We start from the raw sequence: 7,308 nt of genomic DNA, 5'->3' as shown, positions 1-7,308 counted from the left end.
CATAAACGTTTATTTTATGTCTTTGAACAGGTGAGATTTTGCTTTGTGACAGCAAAAGTAAACGTCAAATTAGAAACTACTGATTCTGTATTGCATCTGTTACAGAGATCAGGTTGAAGGCAAACAGCTACAAGAAAGTAGCGAGCACTAATTCTACATATACTTGTAGCTGATTTCATCAAACAAAATTTGTGTTCTCACGTGCTAAATATTGAGGTTTAGGCTGGTGGGAAGAGACAGGAAAGAAAATACAGAATTGTTTGCTCCATCTAAATTAAGCTCTTCTTCTCAAAAGACCATCCCTGGGCTAGTTTCAGGTTCAGTGTTACCAAAACATGGCTTATTCAGAAGGAATGGGCTTACCTCTGACAATGGCAGCTGGTCATAGGTCCCAGGCTCCCTCCTGCACTAATCCTTGATCTCTGGCCATTTGGTTTTGTCTTACTTCTCTCTCCTGTGCGGCCTTGTATTTCAGAGCTGGAGATCATCCTTTCTCATCTTTAACACACACACAGACATCTGCTGTGGTGCTAGGGAACACTGCCATACACAGATATAACTGAATACTTCCCTAGAGGCTGCTCAGTTTCAGTGCAGATAAAGTAAGTGGGAAGGAAGTTGGCTACATGATACCTGGCAAACCCTTTTTTCAGATGTAAGTAGAAGGCATGAAGCATTTTCTGTCTTCTGCCTCCTTTTCTGGAGCAGATCTCCTTGAAGGGGACCAGCCTCAGTGAAAAGAGGTGTATCAGGACTCGCTTGGCAACATTATGTTACAGCACACATCCAGGCTCAGGCACCAGTCAGAGCTTGACAGAAAAAAAACAAAAAACAACACTCCCAGACCCTTCTACTTTTAAGTGTGCCTCACAGTGCTCAAAGGTAATGAACACATGCTAAGTGAGCATGTCCTTGCCCCACTCTACACGCCAGGTAAGTGCATTTCAGCCAACTACAAATTAGCTGTCCTCACTGTCTGTTTGACTTGCACAGAAAATAGTCATAGAAATTAAATCCAGCATAAAAATGGGTTTGATTAACTTCTGCTTGAAAGAAAGAAAGCAAAAAGGACATAAAAGTGTATAGACTTCAGAAGTTAAAAAATGGTGGGTAAGCACCTGTTACATATCAAAGATGGCTCTGAATTCTAATGTCACACTTCTCAAACCTTAAACCCACAGCAGTCAGCAGCTGTTGTTCATCACCTGCTTATCCATAGCTTGATACAAACAGAGCTGAATCCTTTGGCAGTGTGCAAGAGTACCAAATTCAGCTATGTGCCAGCCATAAAGCTTGCCATCAATTCCCCTCCCCTTAAAAAAAAAAAAAATCACCTGTTTTTAGCAAAATACAGCCAATTGCACTGCCTGTAGTACAAGGTTTAATACTAATTGTTTCTGGGCTATTGACAGCATCTGCGTCTCTTCCTGCAGGCAGGAACTCTCCCAGGAGAGTGAGGTTGGGATTATAACCACCTTTAGGGAACCTAGACTCACTTCTGATACACACACTGCTATTTAATAGTAGACAATTATTTGGTACAATACTACAGCAAGCAGTGCAAAAGTGAGTGTCAGATAACCAGAAACAATTTTAACATTCCTTTTAGCAAGTAACACTGTGTATCATATTATTGCAATAGTAATAAGTAGTAAGTAAGAACTGTGCTTTGTGATACTTCAGTGAGCCAGCAGAGTATCTGCAGGTCAAACAGCAAGTCTCCTCTAATGAGGCCAAATACCCTGCCATAAAATACCCAGTTGTTGGGCTGGCTGAGCTGTTGCTGGGGAATAAGGCTCTCTGAAACAGCAGCTACACCCTTGAGGAGAACTCAGAATATGATGATGCTTAAAGCATTTTGTTCTGCTGAAGGGCCATTTCTTGGTGAAACTTCCATTTCTGGACCATAGTTCCTCTAAAGTACCCGCTCAATGAAATTACCATTCCTCCTTAAGCTGCTCCAAAGCATACCTCTATTCCTCACTGAAAACAGAAGTAGGTGACCTAAGCCCTGTTATTCAGGGGTTACAGCCTGTGAAGAGTCCAGATGGAGATCTCAAAGCCAGAGCAACGCCACTGAAAATAAGTGGAACTTACTTTTCAAAGAACTTCAGTTAGGGGATGGAGTATATACTTGTTTCTGGTACAGAAAACATTTAAAATCATCACCTTCTCATAATCTCCAGCAAAACTAACTCCCACTACAACTAAATTTGACTTCTAATTTTTAAACTACGAATCATAAAGTCCTGAAAATCCAAGCCACTAAATGTTGTCTGTATACCTTATGCAGTTAAACAAGACTTCGTTCACATCAAGTGAAAAAGTCTGGCATACTCAGAGCGTGAGTTAAAAACAGTATGAATAGACCCCACACTGTTTACACCAAAAAGGAATTTAAACCATCATTTAGTGAAAAATAAAGTCTGTTAAGTCCAGCATCACAGTCCATAAAGGGCCCTGTTCATCACCACTGCATCAGCAAAGGGAAGGATTTGTCTGCTCAAGGCAGTCAATCGAATGCACACACTGTTTTGAAGCAACTACAGTACATAACATACATTAAATGAAGATATATTCTTGTCTGTAAGAGGAGTGGAAACATCTCTCTGGCTGCTGTAGGAAGAGACAAGGAATAAATTCATATTGATTTCAGGCCTGCTTATTTGAAAACACTGAGAAGTGATGCCAGTTGTTTGCCTTGCTGCAATAGCACTTGAAAGAACATAAGTCACACCAATACCATCTTGCTTAGGATTAGTTCTCTTCTGTGGAAGAAGTATCCTGTGCAGTGCCAGACAGCTCTGGTGGTGTTATGCCCATGCTACCAGAAAATGTAGTCCCATTATGATTGGCACTGCTTGTCTGGAAACCAATCTGGGCTGCGACAGCTCATTACCCTTGCTAGATGTAGTCTGGGCTTCAGTCTTCAGGATCCCCTCCTGAGTGGATTTTAAGATGTTTAGAAGGATGCTCACACTCCCTGTGTTTAATAACTGAGTAGCTGTAGTTTTGAAAGTAGGAGGAATAATAAGATTTTCTATTTAAATAATGAATTTCCATCTCCTTAAGATTAACCCCCACGTGGTAGATTCACACCATCATTTCATATCATTCAAATGGTACAAACAACTGCATACAATCACTGCAAAGAGAGGATAGCACAAAGAAAAGGTGAATAGAAATGCAGGAAGACAAAACCATGCACAACCACTCAGCTACCGAGTCAAACATCAAAATGACAGTCTCAGCTGTATGTGAAAACTGACTTGGGACTGTTTCAACAGCACAAAAGAGGTGCAAGGAAGAAAAGAGATTGCTTCACCTTGTTCTACTGTATCCCAGGGCTGAAGCAGGGGCCCTGCCCTGTGCTGGGACCCAGCTGTCTGCCTTGCTCAGCAACTACAGCTGATCTGGGGGACGGGCGGGCCCGAGGGGCAGGAACAGTGGAGGAGGCAGGTGAAAAAAGCACATCCAGTGCCCCCAAATTCCTCCCAGTCCCTGATCTGGTACTTGGCATCCAGTCCACATCCATTGCAAAACCAACTTCTGCCCATCCTGCTGATGCTGGCTACCAGAAAAATACCCTTTCCTTCCTTCTCATGTTGCTTCACTCCTAGGTCCCTGTTGCAAAATGGTATGCAGATATGTTCTGCCCAGAGGTACTCAAGATAAGCGATGTCAATCTCTCCCCGTCCAAAGGGATCTGAAAGGCCTGGCCCAGCTTCCACCTCTCTCTGCTTTCTGCACAGCAGCCCTCCCTCAGTGCAATTTCAGGAATGACACTTGGGCTGCAGCTCCGCTCCCGCTGGGCCTAAGCAGTCCCATTCATTTTGGGGCTATATGGCCATCGCTGCCTTCTCACCTCTGCTCAGTGTGCAGAGGTTAATCTTCCAGGGTGCAGTCTAAGAATTTTATTTTCCAGCAGTTATTAAGCTCATTTTCAACCAAGTCCGCACCGTTGGGGTGGTTTTGGATGAAAATATATTTGCAGCTCCTGAGTTCTAGGAATTCTCATGCAACGTTGAGGGAGATGAGGTCCTCCCATACATTTTTGTCTCACTGTTTATTTGTATCACCCACAGGTTGCTTTTGTGTGTGTGTGTGTGTGTGTGTGTGTGTGTGGCTGTTTAAGCTTTTTATAGTAATCAGAAAGAACCCTTCATGTTCCAGGGAAACAAGAGACAGAGAAGGATGAAGTAATATCTCATACAAAACTGAGCAGCAGAACACAGATATCGATTCTCTTAACCTCACCATTACTTTTCCTAAAAAGGAAAAAGATGTAACAGTAATCATTGCCCAAATGAGTCCTCCTAGAGGCACACAACAATTAGTTCTCTATTTATGCACTTCCCAAGGAATAAGCAGGTTCCAATTTCTGGTCTCAGAGTAGATTTAATTCTTCCTATTTTAGGAATAATTTTGAAACAACAGATGTAAAACATGGAAGAGTAAGAGAAGCCTACTCCACTCTTTAAAGCGAGACCCTTGTTATAAAAAGTGATAATAATAATCTTGTGCCTCCAACCAAATTACTGTTCATAGCAATTCTCTAAATCACTTTCTGTTCTATTTTGGAGACAGCTGCTGGTTTAATTTCTCTACAGATATAGGTGAAAAAAATCAAAATACAGCTGATCTGCCTCGGGCAAGAAAAAACTGTAAAATTCAAAGTCTTGACATGAAAGACGTTCACTTGAAGCAAGTCGGTGCTTTACATTACAGCAGAGCTGACTATAACAAAGGCAATTGATCTGAAAAGCCAAATATAAATCAACAGTAAATGCATGGAAGGTTTTCATATAGAAAGAAGAGCTGTGTGCAAATAAATAAATAAATAAATAAATCTTCCCTCTGCTCTCAGTCTTCCTCTGTTGTGACTTCACCCCTTTGCCTCAATACATACGAATTGGAGGTCCACAACCACACAGCAGTAATGGTTTGAGATGGCAACCGATTCTGGCTCTACCTGCAGGAGTACCTTGTACTACATATAAGATTTCCAGAACTCCATTTTAAAGATCGGTTTTGTCATCTTCATTATCTATTAACCAGCATTTAATTAGGCACTGAGTCTAGGAACCATTATGAACATTTCCATCTCTCCTTGGCTCTTTACTGTCCCATACATTCCTACTTGAATATTATGAAGTGATCTAGTGCAGAGAGGTGAAAGATATCAGGCACTGCAGCCACTGTCCTGTGACTTCTATTCTACTTCAAAACCTAATCTTCAGTTTGTAGTCATGAAGATAAACGTGTTTTAAGGCCCTAAAATGACACTCATCACACCTATGTTATACGATAGGCTGTGGTAGTTACGTGCTCAAGCAGGGTCCCCTAGAATACATGACTTAGAAGTGTGTCCAAGTGGGTTTTCAATATCTCCAGGGAAGGAGACTTCACAACCTCTTTGGGCAGCCTGTTTCAGTGCTCTATAACCCTCGCAAAGATTTTCTACATGTTTGTACGGAACTTCCTGTGTTCCAGTTATTGCCCATTGCCTCTCATTCTATTGCTGGGCATCACTGGGAAGAATCCAGCCCCATCATTTTGACACCTGCTGTTTGAAGGGATGAAATTGAAGCTGGAAATAAGGTTAGTTTGCGGCATTAGTGAAGTCCTTACTCAACACCAGACTATGGCTGTCCACCGACCATAAAAGTTGCTCTTGGGGTAGCAATTTCAATCCATTCAAACCTGGGAATATCAGTTACACCAGAACTTCCCTAAGGCGTGAGGAACTAAGCTGCCACAGAAGAGAACAAATCCTCCCCTACAAAAACAACAAAGTCTGCTATCAGCCAGGAATCCAGAGTCACCACACCGCAGGTCCCTGGTTGAAAGATCAGTAATGAGGCACTTTGAACAGGGAGAAGCAGCTTCAAATACCCCAACAGTTACATCAGAGAACCACATTCATTCTTTCATCAGTGGAATTAAAGGCTAATTACAGTATATGCAATAGAAAGACAGCTGATCTTTCTATACATTCTCTCCAAACAACAAATTCTTACCAATTCTGCTGACAAGTCAAGATAACCCAGGAACTCTGTATCTGACCACAAACATTTGGGAAGCTGCACTTGTTGCAGCTGAGATGCTATGGCTTAACCAATAAGATGTTAGATATGCAGCAGGAGTTAGGAGATAATCCAGAGTGAGAAATTAGAGAGAATAATGTTCTATTATATGACCCAAATTTCAGCACCTTCATGTTCAGCCATTTCCTTTCCAGCTTGATCTGGCTGACAGCTGCCCTCTGAGAGAAAGTACTTCAGCAACTCTGAAATATCTGAAACAGGCATTTGCAGCTGTTAAAGACAGGTGACAAGCAAAATCCTTCCAAAAAGTCTTGTCCAGATAGACAGAAGAAGAATTTGCAGAGCCACTTAAAGAAGATAGGCACCTGTCCTCTTCAAAAGCTATAGCCTTGGCCATCACATGGAATTAAAGTGTCTGTTTCCTTACATTGTTGCAGTTCAGAGACAAAAAAGTATTTTCTCTGAACTCAGTGGAATTGTATTCACATTACTGACAGAAAAAAAAAATCCTTCTCCCCAAATGTGCCTGTGCTTCTCACATTACTTGTGGCAGGAGTCAGGGGAACAATTATCCATGATCCTTTGCAGGCCTTAAGACGAGCCCAGCTTCTTGAAAACCATTTCAAGAAGTTTTCAGCGTGCTATTAGTTACCTGTGGGCATGAAAAGCTTCAGGGAATGGATTTCTGTGGAGACAGACAGAATACAGCTTACTGCTGCACTGAAGCGCATAGAAACTCAGCCAAGAGATCTGCTCTTGGCTCAGTACATAGGAAAAGCCCAAAGGAAGACAAGGTATGAACATATGCAAATGAGAAATTACAACCTCCATTTAGGTGTTGACGATGTGTTGTAAGAGGGCAGGCAAACTAGATAGAGCTTATTCTGTACATATACCCAAACTGACACAGAGCTAGGTAGCGTCTAAAGAAACCAAGGTGTGTGTTGTTTTTTTGTTCTCTCTACTATGGAAGGAACTTAGTCTTTGCAGATATCCACTGAATTGCACAAATATCACAGATAGGCTCAGTTCTTCAGCTTTTCAGATCTCATGTCCTCAGCTGTGTCACAGAGAATCCCATCGACCACTCTGCAGGGCTTATTCACATTGACCATCAGACTGCCTAGGATTCACATTCCAAAGAAGCTCTGTTAGAACGTAAGCAAGGGCTTTGCAGGAGACAAGGCAGGGAGCAGCAGCCATTCCAACTGAGCAAGGCAAGGCAAACAGCAGGCACTGGATCTCAGCAAATATGGCTTCT

The sequence above is a fragment of the Gallus gallus genome, chromosome 3, assembly GCF_016699485.2.
Source record: "Gallus gallus isolate bGalGal1 chromosome 3, bGalGal1.mat.broiler.GRCg7b, whole genome shotgun sequence".
Classification (NCBI taxonomy): domain Eukaryota; kingdom Metazoa; phylum Chordata; class Aves; order Galliformes; family Phasianidae; genus Gallus; species Gallus gallus.
The sequence above is the reverse complement of the archived record's forward strand: the minus strand, read 5'-3'. Positions refer to the sequence as shown.